This window comes from Camelus ferus, chromosome 14 (assembly GCF_009834535.1).
Source record: "Camelus ferus isolate YT-003-E chromosome 14, BCGSAC_Cfer_1.0, whole genome shotgun sequence".
Lineage (NCBI taxonomy): Eukaryota > Metazoa > Chordata > Mammalia > Artiodactyla > Camelidae > Camelus > Camelus ferus.
The window spans coordinates 10,912,816-10,927,296 of record NC_045709.1 but is presented as its reverse complement, the minus strand read 5'-3'; the positions used below and the strand labels follow the sequence as shown (position 1 = coordinate 10,927,296).

At 44.6% G+C, this 14,481-nt stretch overlaps 1 long non-coding RNA gene across 1 annotated transcript; it reads right to left on the bottom strand.

Annotated features, from left to right (window-relative positions):
• Positions 1–4,207: 4,207 nt before the first annotated feature.
• Positions 4,208–13,944, bottom strand: LOC116668486. Its single transcript, XR_004325590.1, has 3 exons — positions 13,933–13,944; positions 12,311–12,314; positions 4,208–4,338 (listed from the first exon to the last, which is right to left on the bottom strand). It is a non-coding gene; the product is annotated as an uncharacterized LOC116668486 (long non-coding RNA).
• Positions 13,945–14,481: the final 537 nt, after the last annotated feature.

Sequence of the window (14,481 nt, the reverse complement as noted above, 5' to 3'; positions counted from 1 at the left end):
AAAGTCTGTCCTGTGACCAATTCAGAATTGCATACATATCTATTAAGGTCTTAGGCATCGGATTAAATACAAAATACATGGTAGGCTGTATGCTGTTAAAGATTAAAGAAAAGAAGACGACATTTGGAAAGGAATGCAGTTTTTAGTAATTCTCTCTCAGGCACCTGTTAGAGTTAATACCTGGAAAAGAATGAGACTTTTTCATCTGCCCACTACTCACACCCCTGTAATCAGTAGGTAATTCACTTTAAAGCAGAGTTAATTGCTGACACTCAAGCATGGAATAGTTTATAGCTCTTAGGACAGTTAGAGTTCTAGACTTGTTTCATGTGAAATTTCCCCAAATCTTTAATGTAGACGTAGCGCCTTCTGGCATGCCTTGGACTCTAAGTGGTAATAAGATGGGGGAATGAATACATATAACTTATTCTATGGCATCCAGAGCAGGTATTCCAGCCATCCAGCCATCCAGCCATCCACCCACTCACCCATCCATCCATCCATCCACCCATCCATCCATCCAACACATAGCTAGGTTCCAAGGCACTGTGCTCCGCCCGGTGGATGTGGCAGTGAACCAGCAACCTGGGCTCAGCTCTCAGGTGACTTAGAGTCTTGTTTGCTGAGAGCAGATTTGATGCTGATGCTGATGGTTTTAAGAAAAAGCCAACAGCAGGGAGGACCATGGTAACTTTCGAGGGCTGTCTCCCAACGCTGTGAGTTCCCCATGGTTGCAATTATTTGAGCAGAAACTGATTCACTCTTTGCCAGTGATGGAGTTGGGGAGATGCTTGTAAAAAGATTTCCTAAATTCCAAAAGGTCTGGCTGTGTGACTTCTGCAAGCATTCCTTTCTGCCTAACGCTAAGAATATACCATTCTAAACAACTTTTAAAGACATTCTCGAGAAAAAAGTTCTAGGGAAACTTAAGATACAAAAAAATTGTTTCCCATGCAGGTTAAACATTTCCAAGTGAATGAATGAAAGATGGGCGGCAGCTTTTCTTCCATGTGCTCAGCTGTGACCCGGGTGAGTCCCTGTGTTCTCTGCCCACTGAAGCGGAGATGATTGTCCTTGTTTCTGCCTTGCTGGGATATTGGTTACACTGTTAAGCCTCCAGTCATGAAGATGTTTGTCATAATTATAACAACAAAAATAGTGAGCATTATTGAGCACGGACCATGTTCCAAGTACTCTGTTCTATCCTCTCCATCACAACTGCAATGAATCCTCACAACAGCCCTGTGAGGAATGTGTTAGTACTCCCATGCTGCAGGTGATGAAACTCAGGCTCGAGGAGCTCAGGTACTTTCCCAAGTTCCCACAGTTAGAGATCAAACCGGGGTTTGAACCTAGGGCCACCTTGGTACCAAAGCTCGTGCTCTTTGCCACAGTCTTGGTGGTGTCTTTCAGGAGCCAAGGGGCTCTTGGCTATGGGATTCTAGGACATTTGGTGGCCAGCCCAGACTCAGGGCTCATAGCATGTGTCCACCCTGCCCCCTTCACCAGGGATGCTACGCTGAATCTAACGTAGACAGACTGCTACGAGGTGTAGGGGTTATTATAATTAACCAAACTTAATTATGGTTTTTAAGTTTTCACAGCCTGATTTCTTACAGGCATAAACTGTAGGGCAGATTACTTTCAAACCCAGAGGTCTACCAAACTAGTGTGACACATAGAAGCACTGCATTTTATTTTAGCTGGAACATAATTAATACACAGACATCTCTTCATTGTATGGGCTGCTTGTCTGGGGTTGTACAGAGAGAATCCCTATTCATCTTTGCCCTTGAGGAGTTTTCCATGGAAAGAGAGCACAGAGACTAAGTGAGACACAGAAGCCCAAGAAGGAAGTCCCAGGGCCCTGCTGGAGTAAGCCGGAGAGCAGCGCAAGGGAACCCAGCACGCAGTCGTGCAGAATTGGACAAAACTGGCAAATCCTTCAGGGGAAACCGTGCAGGTGGGAGCCCCTGTCTTTCCAGGAAGGAGAAGATGGAGAGGGTCACCTCTGGGCCTCCTGTCATCACAGCTGATGGCTGCAACCTAGCCCTCAAATTCTTCATAGGTACCCAGCCCACGGACTCAAAATCAGCAGCTGGACACCCTCCTTCCAACACCTTTCCTGACGGAACGGCGAGACAGTGCATAGACCTGGCTTCAAATAATGACTTCTTACTAACCGTAGACCTTGGGCAAGTCACGGAACTGCCCTGAGATTTAGTTACCGTTTCTGCAAAATGAGCTCATATGGTAATACCTGCCTCTCACTGTGAAGATTACATGAGGCGGCTTCTGGACAGCGCTTAGCGTGGTATCTGTTAAGTAGGAAAGGTTAAAACATTAGATTCTTTGGATTATGCCCCCACCCCCCATCTCAGTTTAAGGAAGGACCACTGAAGTTACTTTCATGCTCACATAAGGGGCTTTGAGAATCACCATATAATTGGCTAAGAAATTAATCTACGCTGTTTTAGCCAAAAGGATCTTTTTTTGATGTCTTGTAAGAAGAAGGTTGGAAACGTTAGCAAAGGACAGTGGACCTGAATGCAGAAATGATTTTTATCTAACTCGTAAAGAGTAAGTCACTCGATGGTGTTGTGACCTCAGGTGCAGAGGGTTGAGCCGGTCCTCCTCCGTCACGTGGCATCGTCACACCAGTCCACACACGGCCTCCCTTTTGTTATTTTGCTTCCTTTTAGGAATGTGCTCCTGAAAAATGTGTATTGTTGTTTTGTGTACGCGCATGGTAGATTTACATGCATGGTTTTATGTTTATTTTACATTCTTGAATGTTTTTCAATAAACAGCTTGCTTTTTAAAATCCATCTTTGTGGTGCTATGTACACTTCTGGTCCTTGCTTCTAACTGCTGGGTAAGACTCCATCAGTGCAACTACCACATTTTCTTTATCTGTTCTTCCAGAGATGAACATCCGGTTGCCTCCAACTCCTCACTAGCACAAATAGCCCTTGGGCATCCTTGTACGTGGCCTCTTGTTGACTGTATGGAAATTTCCTGGGTAAACATCCCCAGGAAGAGAATTTCAGGGTCATGGGATATACTTCTATTTAATTTGTCTACACAGCTTCAGATTAAGCTCAGGAAGATCAACACGCATCTACACCCCATCAACAGTCCACATTCCTACCAATACTTGGTACTCCCAGGTCTCTTGTTTTTCTGGTGGTGTAGATACAAAATTGTATCTTATTGTGTTAATTTGCATTTGGGTGATCACCAATAGTTTTAAGCATGTTGTCATTGTCATTGCTTATTTTTGTGTTTCCTTTTCTGAAATTACCTGTTCATATCCTTTACCCATTTTTCTATATTGTGGTTGGGTTTTTTTTTCTTGTTGATTTGCTGACCATATATAGTACAAATCCCTTGTCAATTTTAGATATTGCAAATATTTTCTCTCTTTCTGTCCAGTAACTATTAACTATCTTCATGATGTCTTTTGTTAAAAAGAAATTCTTTTTAAAGAATGTGAAAACAAATATATGTATGTACATACATGACTGGGACATTGTGCTGTACACCAGAAATTGACACATTGTAAACTGACTGTACTTCAATTAAAAAAAAAAGAAATTAAAAAAAATTTTTTTTTAATTGAAGTATAGTCAGTTTACAATGTGTCAATTTCTGGTGTACAGCATGTTTCATTCATACATATACATACATATATTCATTTTCATATTCTTTTTCACTATAGGTTACAAGAGATTGAATATAGTTCCCTGCTATACAGAAGAAATTTGTTTATCTGTTTTATATATAGTAGTTAGTATTTGCAAATCTCAAACTCCCAATTTATCCCTTCCCTCCCCCTTTTGTCCTGGTAACTATAAATTGGTTTACTATGCCTATGAGTCTGTTTCTGTTTTGTAGATGAGTTCATTAATGTCTTCTTTTTTCTTTTTTTGGATTCCACATATGAGTGACATCATATGGTATTTTTCTTTCTCTTTCTGTCTTACTTCACTTAGAATGATCTCCAGATCCATTCATGTTTGCTGCAAATGGCTTTATTTTATTCTTTTTTATGGCTGAGTTGTATTCCATTGTATAAATATACCGCAACTTCTTTATCCAGTCTTCTGTGGATGGACATTTAGGTTGTTTCCATGTCTTGGCTATTGTATATAGTGCTGCTATGAACATTGGGGTGCAGGTATCTTTTTGAATTAAGGCTCCCTCTGGATATATGCCCAAGAGTGGGATTATGGGATCATATGGCAAGTCTATTTTTATTTTTTTGAGGAATCTCCATACTGTTTTTCATAATGGCTGCACCAAACTACATTCCCACGAACAGTATGGGAGGGTTTCCTTAAAAAGGAATTCTTAATGTTGAAATATTCAAATCAGCCTTCTCTGTTGATTTTTAGGCCCCTTCTCTCATATATTAGATCCCATTACACATGAGTAGTCTCTGAGCCCTCTACTCCATTCCACTGGTCCGTTTGTCTCTATCAAACTGTTTTCATTCCCATGGCTTTAAAATATATCTTCTTGTGTAATAGGGAAAGTTCCTCTTTTTTATTATTCTTTTTAAATGTTGATTCAGCTTTCTATAGACTTATTACTCTAAGTCAATATTAAAGTAAGTTTATTAAGTACTGGAAAAAATCTAACTAAAATTTGATTATGGTGGCACTGAATCTATAGATTAATCTGGAATGAATTAATGTCTTAATAATATTAAATCACCTCACCCAGGACTATGAAATATCTTTCCATGTATTAAAATCATCTATGATAGACTATTTTAATAAAGTGTTGAAGTTTTAAAAATAGAGATCTTGTATATATTCTTGATTAAATTCCCATGTTTTATACTTTACTGCCATTTAAAAAAATTAATAGGTTGTTTTTTAAAGCAGGTTTAGGTTTCCAGAAAAGTTGAGTCAAAAATACAGAGTGCCCATAAAACCCTTCATCAAACAATCCTCCCTCCAGATTCCCCAATTATTAATATATTGCACTGGTTGGCTGGCATGATTTGTTATAATTGATATATTATTAATTAAAGTCCATAGTTTATATTAAGATTTGTTTTTTGTGTCATATAGTTTTATGGCTTATGTCAAATGTGTAATGTTGTGTATCCATTATTGTAGTAACACACAGAATAGTTTCACTGCCTAAAATCCTCTGTACTTCACCTGTTCATCCCGACTCATCTCCCACCTGCAACCTCTGACAATCACTGACCTTTTTACTGTCTCTGTAGTTTTGCCTTTTTTAGAACGTCATATGGTTGGAATCTACAGTATATGGCCTTTCTAGATTGGCTTCTTTCACTTAGCAGTATGCATTTAAGATTCCCCCATGTCTTTTTGTGGCTTGATAGCTCATATCTTTTTATTTCTGAATAATATTCCATTGTATGGATGTCTCACAGTTAATGTCTCCGTTCACCTATTGAAGGACATCTTGATTGCTCCCAGCTTTGGGCATTTATGAATAAAGTTGCTATAAACGTTCATGTGCAGGTATTTGTGTGAACGTTAAGTTTTCAAACCACCTGAGTAAATACTTAGGAGCATGATTGCTGGATCATCTGGTAAGAGTATGTTTAGTTTTGTAAGAAACCACCAAACTATCTTCCAAAGTGGCTGTATCATTTTGGATCCCCTCCAGCAATGACTAAGAGTTCCTGTTGCTCCGCATCTTTGCTAGCATTTATTTTCTTATTGTAGAATTTTAAATATTTTTGCTTATTTTGGGTATAAGTCCTTTATAAGATAATCTTTTTCAAATATGCTCCCAGTTTGTGGCATGTCTTTTCAACTTTTAGTTCTTTTTTTCTAAGAAAAATTTAGAGAATGCAAAATGGTAAATGTTTGCAGGAGTCAAAGGGAAGGTCATGTGATCCATGCACGGTTCTGTGATCTTGAAGGATCTCATGGAGGGTGGCTGTCACTGAATCAGGGGTGCTGCTGGGGAGATGTTAGATGGGTTCAAGGTGGTTTTCTTTTGCTCATATGTTTGTTCTGATTGGGAAGAGTGAAGTTTGTAGTTTTGAGAAGTTTAAAGTGTAGATTTAAAAAATAATAAAAATTTTAAAAGGAGTTGGGGCTATGCCATGTTTTCCTCTCTAGCCTGTAGGCTGGAATAACTAGATGGGGGAGGCCATTCCTCATAAGCCAGCATCAGGGTCAGGAATTGGCAGCAGGAAAAATCAACCCCAGGGCTGCCAGCCCAGGACGCGTGTCTCCCCTCCTTCACCACGGGGCTGTGGGCATCACTGATTTATTACAGCAGCTTTTACCTCTGAGTAGGACTTGAGGGAGCCACTTCTAACTCATCATAGTGGGTTCATGTCCTAGTCATCTTGGGCTGCTATGACGGAATACCACAGACTGGGTGGCTTAAACAACGGGAATTTATTCTCACAGTTCTGGAAGCGGGGAAGTCCAAGATCACAGCACCAGCAGATAGCGTGTCTGGTGAGAAACTGCTCCTGGCTTGCAGACCTTGTGTTCCCATGTGGCAGAGAGACAGAGAGAGAGGGAAGAAGAAGAAGAAGAAGGAGGAGGAGGAGGAGGAGGAGGAGGAGGAAGGGGGGGATAGAGAGATAGAGGGAGAGAGATCATCTCTCTAATGTCTCTTCTTAAAAGGGCACTAATCCCATTCGTGAAGGCTTCACCCTCGTGACCTAGTTACCTCCCAAAGGCCTTGCCTCCTAATACTGTCACAGTGGGGACTTGGGCTGCCGCGATATACAAATTTAGGGTGGGGAGGTAAACATTAGTCCACCATAGACTGTGAGAAGAAATGTGTTATTTATCCCAGAAGTGTCTCAAAAGGACCCTCTGACTCGGCTCTGAACACTCCAAAGTCCTCTATGAACCCACCGAGTCAGGACTCTGCTGGCTACTGGGGACAGGGCTGGACAGGCATGTGGGCAAGCCATCGGAACACAACGAGTACACAGGGAGGAGACTCTGATGGGTCACACGTGCACTTAGGAGGCCCTGACACCTGCGGCCAGAGAGGAAGCTCCTTCCGTGTGGGCGGCCCCTGGGACTCCTGTGCAGCGCCGCAGGGCTGCGCCCTCATTTCCAGCACACGGTCCTAGTGGTCTGAGCCAAGCACATCAGAAACGTCTGCTGCTGGTCACATGGAGGCCACAATCTGAGAAAAAAATCATGAACTGCTAAGGAGCTCTGGAGGGATTTATGGATGGGAGTGAGGACGGCAAGGCTGGGGAGTCTGGTAAGTGTTAAGTTGTGGGTTTAGACAAATTCTGCCCGAGGGCACATCAACACAATCAGTTCTCATTCTATGTTCAAATGTTCATAAAGCAAAGTGTCACTTTTTTTTTCCTAACTGGAAAGAGGAGGGAGAAGAGGTAAGGGGTGGAGAGAGCAGCAATTAAAAGTTTTAAGGCATTTTGTGAAAGCTCTAACAATGAACGTGGCCCGTGGCACAGGGGTTTGTGGGGTTCACGTCCTGCCTCCAGGGGCCCAGCTCTCAGTGCAGCCCTGGCTGTGGGTCCCGGGAGGCTGCACCTCTGGCTTCTGACCCACGGCTGAGATGCCGTGAGGCCCCAAGTGACAATGTGAGGCAGAGTTCCCAGCGCCTACATTCAGTTACCGCGTGGGGTTGTGTGGGAGCGAGATTGTAAAACTTTATTTCTATTTTCAACACAACAGTGATTGTGGTGTTAATAGTGATGTGTCTGGCTGGCAGTGGAGTCTGTGAGTGCTGGGGAAGGGGCTGCACAGAGAAACCTCAAATGCTGGCACCTTTCCGGGATGTTCCTGGATGCGTAAGCCCGAGGCATAATGTCTGGATGAACAGCAGTGACAAGCACAGATTCAGCCCTTGGTGCTCTGAACCCAACAAGCCAACTGGGGAAGAGGGTGTGTGGGTGCTGGGCCCGGGGAGGCCCCCGGCGGAGCCTGGTGGGCTGGTCTTTTGGGTGATGAAGGTCTATCAGTCCTGCTGGCCCTTGAGCCGAGGGTGTGAGGGGTGGAGATCTGGGAACAAGTCAGCACCTCTCACAAGGTTACACACATTGCAAGCAATGCCGCACCTTGAAGACCCACTGCGTCAGCCCCAGGAGCATCCTCTCTCCACTAGCACCAAAGCCTGATCGTTCATGAAGAAACGGGGGGTTTCATGCATGTGGGCTCCCTACCACCTCTCTGTAGGGCTTGGCAATGCGTATAGTGCTGTGATGGTGGTTTATTCTGAAGAACTACACCTCAAGTCAAAATGGGAACTAGAGTCAGGCTGTCAAGGAGTAGGAACCATCAAGCACAAACATCACTTTCTCTAAACAGGTTTCATGCATTTATTTCCTTCAGTGAACTCAGGGACCACTACGGGCCGGCGAGGTAGGGTAGGGGTGAAAGGCATGCCCACCTGGCCACAACTGGCGCTCCCTCACTGCTTTGGCCACCACTTGGTCTCAGCCAGTGTATCCAGTGGTCTCCACTTGCAGAGATCTTGGTCTCCACCTTCCCCAAAGGCAGGAATCCCTTATGATCAGCATGTGGCAGATTGCAATCTGCTCAGGACCCGCTGGGGAGATGCAGGGAGTTGTCAGCGCTCATGTGATCTGGCAGTTGGGACTAGATGCCAACTTGGGAGTCTGGGCACCCTGGGCTCCCCGCACAGACCATTGGATTGCAGTTATATCCGCCATGCTGGTTGTCCATGAGCACCACGTCATTGTCAGTATAAGTTCTTTGCAAATTGCCACAACCTACCAATATACTCCATACTTCTTCTGTAGTATCCGAAACAAGTTTCTGACTTTGGAATACAGCAGATGTTTATCTCCTTTAGAGAAGGGAGACATACGCTTATTGGTTATGGGATAAGCATGTTTGCAATTCTAAGTAATTTTGAGAGGAACGTTTTCAAACAAAGGGATGTTTTTGGTGGAAAAGCTTATCAGTTTTAAACACAGTAAATGGGTGTTTATTTCTGCCTGTCAAGATGCAGGATGAGGCATCATTTATAAAAAATTCTTTTAGGATCACAGGCTGGACAGTGGGTCCCTTCCTACCTACTGATTGCCTCAATATGTATTGAGATTCCTTTGCATTTTCCAGGACACCTGGCTTCCCATCCTAGAGGCCGGGTAGTGCTGCTTTCATTTGGGAGAATTTCATGGAAAAAATCCTACCAGGAATCCTTAGGAGAATAATAGTGAGCTGATGGATTGGGTCCTGGTGGTTTGGGTTTGGGTTTTCTGGCCACTGTACTCTGTGAGGAGGGGGATATTCGTTCTTATTCACAGCTGTATTCCCAATTCTGAGGACAGAGTCTGGCAATGTGGAAGGTGCTTATTACGTATTTGTTGTGAATGAATGAATGAATGAATGAATGAATGAATGAGAGAATGACTCTTTTAATGGATACTTTGTCACCTTACCCCCTTCCAAAACTGAGATCAAAATACTACACAGATCTTACTTTTCACTCAAAGACTTCTTTTCTATGAGATAAGAAAAGAACAATCTTTGAGCCATTATACAAATAAGAAAAAAGAAATAGTTTAATAGCTTGGCCCTTGGGTTCCCAGATGGACTTACAGGAAAGTGGGGTCTCCTGCATCCTCATCCTGGGCGCCAGGGTCCTGGCCTGTGCAGCCAGGTGGGTGAGGGCGCCATCAACCGCTGCCTGCCTGCCAGAGGCAGCCTGTGGTCCCACGCCAGCCCTGGGCTTTGCATCCTGCTCATCACCTTGGGGGAAACTGGCCTCCCTCGTGCACCCATCAGGCCTGTGGCTTATCCTGATTTCCACTAAGGGGGAGGGATTTGTGGGGATCATGGATTGATGCCCGGTTTCTAAAGACTCAAATGTTAACAGAAAGCCCAGAGTCAGGAATCAGTGCCAGGTGATCGATGCTGGACTTGTTGGAGAGTCGCAGGGAGCTGCCCGTGAGCCACAGCCAGGGCAGGAGCCTTGGCCCCTCATGGTGAGCCCACGAGCAGGATTCCAGCCGTGGCCCTGCAGTTTCCTCCTGGCTCTGCCACATGGCTACTCACTAAGTCCCCCGGGTCCAGTCTTTTAATATCTTTACACCTCAGTTTCCTAATCTGTCAGGCAGTAATAATAAACCCATCTCAAGTTGTATCTAAATGAAATATAGCATATGAAAGGAGTTTGTAAATCATGAAGTTCTAGAAAATATATTGTTTTCAGTTAGACTTTTTTTTTCAAATGAGAGCCAACTTTTATGGACAGCTGCCATGCTAAGCCTTTTATATGCATTATTTCATTTAATCTGCATAACCATCCTGCCAGTTAGGTGAATGTTGTTCATGGTCAGGACTGAAATATTTTAATAAAATTAAAATGTGAAGAAAACTCAAAATATCTGTGATTCCACTCATCCTGTGATTCAACTCGTACTGGTAACTTCAATTTTCTTTCTATCATCTGAGAGGCTGATGCCAGTGAGGTGAGGAAGAAGGGTTTGGAAAAGTGATGTGTGGACCAGGGGTGTGCCCAGGTCTGCACTCTGGTTACTGACTCTCAGCATTGTTGGGGTTGGGTCGGGAGGCAGGGGCTGGTAGCCATCCTTCCATCTCGTCTGAGGCTTGCCAAGCCCAGCGTCCTGGCAATCAAAGCAGGAAAACAGTCAAGGTAGATTTAGCATCCTCCCAGCCCAGGAGAATGAGGATATAAAAAGGAAAACAGTGGTTCCCGTTTTCAGTCCTTACCGTGTTCCAGGCACTGAGTGAAAAGCCTCGTCCATATCTCACTAATCCTCATGACACCCAGAAGGCAGAGGTCAGCTGTGGTTCCCATTTTATAGATCAGAGAGGGAGCTAAGATTTGCCCCGAGACACTTCTAGGAAGTATGAGTATCCAGATGTGAGCCTGGGTGGACTAACTCCAGGCTCTTGAAGCCCTTCTGTCTTCCGAGAAGAGTGGGGCTTGTTGAGCATCTGCTTTTGACAGCCTCTGCTGAGATTCCTCCCTCTGTAAGAGGGATGCCTGCCTAGATGTCCCAGGCAGAAGGACAGAGCATGTCTCTAACACCACTGGTAGATTGTTGTTCTCTGGGCAGCCAATTAGATGTGGTTGAACACCCAAATGATAAATCATGTGCTTTGTTCGCTTGCCTGCTGTGCCTGCCCAGGCAGTGCCATTTGTTGGGTTGTGTGGGTTCAGGTACTTTTGTCCAGAAGTGGGTGGATTTAAAAAAAAATTTTTTTTTTTTACAGTCAGTTACAATGTGTTAATTTCTGGTGTACAGCACAATGTCCCAGTCATGCAAATACATACATATATTAATTTTCATATTCTTTTTCATTAAAGGTTATTACAAGATACTGAATATATTTCCCTGTGCTGTACAGAAGAAACTTGTTTTTTTAAACTGATTTTTATATATAGTGGCTAACATTTTTGCAAATCTCAAACTCCCAAATTTATCCCTTCCCACCCACTTTCCCTGGTGACCATAAGATTGTTTACTATGTCTGCAAGTCTGTTTTTGTTTTGTAGATGAGTTCAGTGTTCTTTTTTTCGTTTTTTTTTTAGATTCCACATATGAGAGAGTATTTTTCTTTCTCTTTCTGTCTTACTTCACTTAGAATGATGATCTCTAGGTCCATCCATGTTGCTGCAAATGGCATTATTTCATTCTTTTTATGGCTGAGTAGTATTCCATTGTATAAATGTACCACGACTTCTTTATCCAGTCTTCTGTCGATGGACATTTAGATTGCTTCCATGTCTTGGCTACTATATATAGTGCTGCTATATATATATATAACATGGGGGTGCATGTATCTTTTCGAATTAGAGTTCCCTCTGAATATGTGTCCAGGAGTGGGAATGCTGGATCATATGGTAAGTCTATTTTTAGTTTTTTGAGGAATCACAAGGGGATGGATTTTAGAAGTCAGTTTCTTTGAGGGCTGAGTGAACCCCCAGGGTGGGTGCCAGGACGCTGGGCTCTGTGGCCAGTGGCAGTCAGCTGTCTGTCATTCCTTCCCTGTCTCATCCAGGCCCAGAGCAAGGAAGTACAGGTAATCCAACAAGATTGCACGGGTATTTTGGAGAATTTGGAGAGGGAGGGTGACACATAGGTGCTGGCGTCAGTGAGCCTGAATTCCAATCTTAGACAAATTACTCACCACTGGAAGACAAATGAAGGAGCAAATTGTGTTTTAGTCATCACAACAACCCTGGGAGCTAGGAATTATTGGCCCATTTTTCAGATGAGGAAACTAACTAGAAAACTAGAAAAATTTCTTTCCTTCCTACCTTCCTTCTTGCCTGCCTTCTCTGTCTCTCTCTCTCTCCTCCCTGCCTCCTGTCACACCTTTCTTCCCCTCCTTTTTAATTTCTTTCATTAAACAAATGTTTACTGAGCACCTGCCACGCACTGTGCTGGGTGCCGCAGTGAGCAGTGAGATACACACCGTCCTGTCCCAGTGGGATTTACAGTCCAGTGGGGGACAGGCAGCACATGAAGAGCCTCAGGTGCAATATAGTGACTATTATGGTTTGGAAGTAAAGGGCACCACGAGAGCATTAACTGGGGCTGTGGGGAGTGGTGACTGGGTTCCCACAGCTGGTGAGAGTCAAGGCTCCCTTACCTGACTCCTGAGTCTCAGGTCCTGCCCACTGTGTGGTGAGGAAGGGGAGATGTGCACACCTCCCACGCTTCCTGGACCTCTGACTCTGACTTTAGGAAGAATTCCCAGCTGAAGAACAGTGTAATTTCAACACTAGGTCGTGGGCTGCTTCTAACTGGCACTGGCCAAGGGGCTTCAAGCCTCGACGCCCTCCTTAGGGACCCAAGCCATGTCTGCATAACTCTCAGAAGGGTGTATCCCTTCACTCAGTGTTTAATGAGAGCTCCGGGGGCTGGGGCCACAATAAAGGGAACCGAGAGGAAACGCCAGCCCAGGGATAGGCACCTTGGCTCCCTCAGAACATGTGAACTGAAAATGAACTTGACTTGAGAGGCCGTCTCTGAGCTCAAAACTTAGAATTATTGTGAAGCGAGACCTGAAATTAGTTAATTGTAATAAAAAATATTAACCCACTCCTTCACACACAGTCGGCCCTTGAGGAACTTACGGCTTAGGGGTGCCTACCCTCTGCAGAGTTGAAAATCCAAGTATAACTTAGAGTTGACTCTCCGTGTATATGGGCTCCTCCGTATCCGTGGTTCTATGTTTGCGGATTCAGCCAACTGAGGATCATGTAGTGCTGTGTATTTACCTTAGAAAAAAATTTGTGTGTAAGTTGACCAGCGCAATTCAAACTGTTTCATTCAAGGGTCAATTCAATTAATTAATTAATTCACTAATCCAAAAATACTGCCTTTTGAGCTAAATATTGATTTGGGGCTAAAGCACTAGGCGAGATGCTGGAGAGAACAATCAAGATATGGAAGGTGCCTTCAAGTCTGAGGGTGAGGGAGATGGCAGGTGCTTTGGGGAGACTGGGGGAGGGTGCACTGATGGCTATACCGGGCCCTGCAGGGGCACAGCAAGGGGCTGCAGGGCGTCAGGCTGGACTGGCTTGGAGGGGATGTGACACCAGACAAGGTGGGGGCTGTTTGGACAAGGGTCCTGTTTCCTCCAGGTAAAGTGTGTTCCGTCTCTGAAGCATCTGAGTGGCAGAGCGACCTGGTCAGACCTGTGTGTGAGATGGACGCTGTGGTGCAAGGTGGATGGACTTGAGGGGACCTGGGACTCCCAGGAGGCCACTTCGGAGGCTGACCTGGGGCTGTACTTAAAAGGGGCAGCAGGGTTCCCGGCGCTGTGGGAGCCAGCTGGGGGAATGCTTGCTTCTTGACTTGGGAGGAGCCAGCCTTCACCTTGGTATTGCTGGGAAGGACTGGGGGCTGAGGGTGAGGGCGCAGGCCACCAGGCAGAGAGGGGCTCACATGTGACTGAGGGGATAAGCACTCGTGGTGCACTTGGCTTTGACTTTCCACACCCTGCTGGCCGGCAGACAGCCACCGTGACCTGACCAGCTTTGTAGGGGGGGACCCTGGTAGCCAGGTGTGGGCCATGTGACAGTAACCCGGGCTCAGGTAATGGCCAGGAGTGAACACCTCACCCACACTGGGCTATGGGCTTCTCTCTCTTGAGATTAGGACTGAGACTCAAGGGCTGGGGTGGGAGCTGAGGGCACTTAGGGCAGAGCTCCAGGGAGAAGCTTCTGCTCCGGGCCTCTGCTGGCTTGGTTCTCTCTCCTGGACGCCAGTCGTTCAACTCTCCTTAGAATTCTCTGAGGTTAGCCTTCCAAAGAATTCCTTTTTTTCCCTAAAGTGCGTTTTTGGTATTTATAACCAAAATGATATTAGCAAATACTCACTGGCCAAGGTGAATTAACAAAGCAAAGATAATACACTATTCAAAGCCAGTTTCTGATACTTATGTCTAAAAGTTGAATTAGCCAAGTTATGTCTAAATTCCTGGCCTTATAAAATTCACAGCTCTTCCAAGATCATCTGCTAACCTCAGCTTGGACATG